Raw genomic sequence first — 296 nt, 5'->3', positions numbered from 1 at the left:
GAAGGAGTGACCTTTTGGCCCTGACGCACACATCGGGACACCTCGCCCTCCTAAACAAGAAAGTTCACATGGAGGAGGCCCTTGTGAGTGAAGAATGGGGCAACTGAGGACCGAAGGGATGCTCAGGATCAGGTGGGACGGCTAGACAAGCTTCAGTCACACTCCTGCCCTGGACTGGGAGTTCCATGGTCCTGCTCGAGCAGGAGGAATTCAGGAAGGTGACTGGTGTGCAAGGACCATGGCCACCTTTATGGGCAGGAACAGGCAGCTTCAGCCAGCCGTTACGACTCACACCA

Source organism: Buceros rhinoceros, unplaced genomic scaffold, assembly GCF_000710305.1.
Source record: "Buceros rhinoceros silvestris isolate BGI_N320 unplaced genomic scaffold, ASM71030v1 scaffold45055, whole genome shotgun sequence".
Lineage (NCBI taxonomy): Eukaryota > Metazoa > Chordata > Aves > Bucerotiformes > Bucerotidae > Buceros > Buceros rhinoceros.
This window is presented reverse-complemented; position numbering follows the sequence as displayed.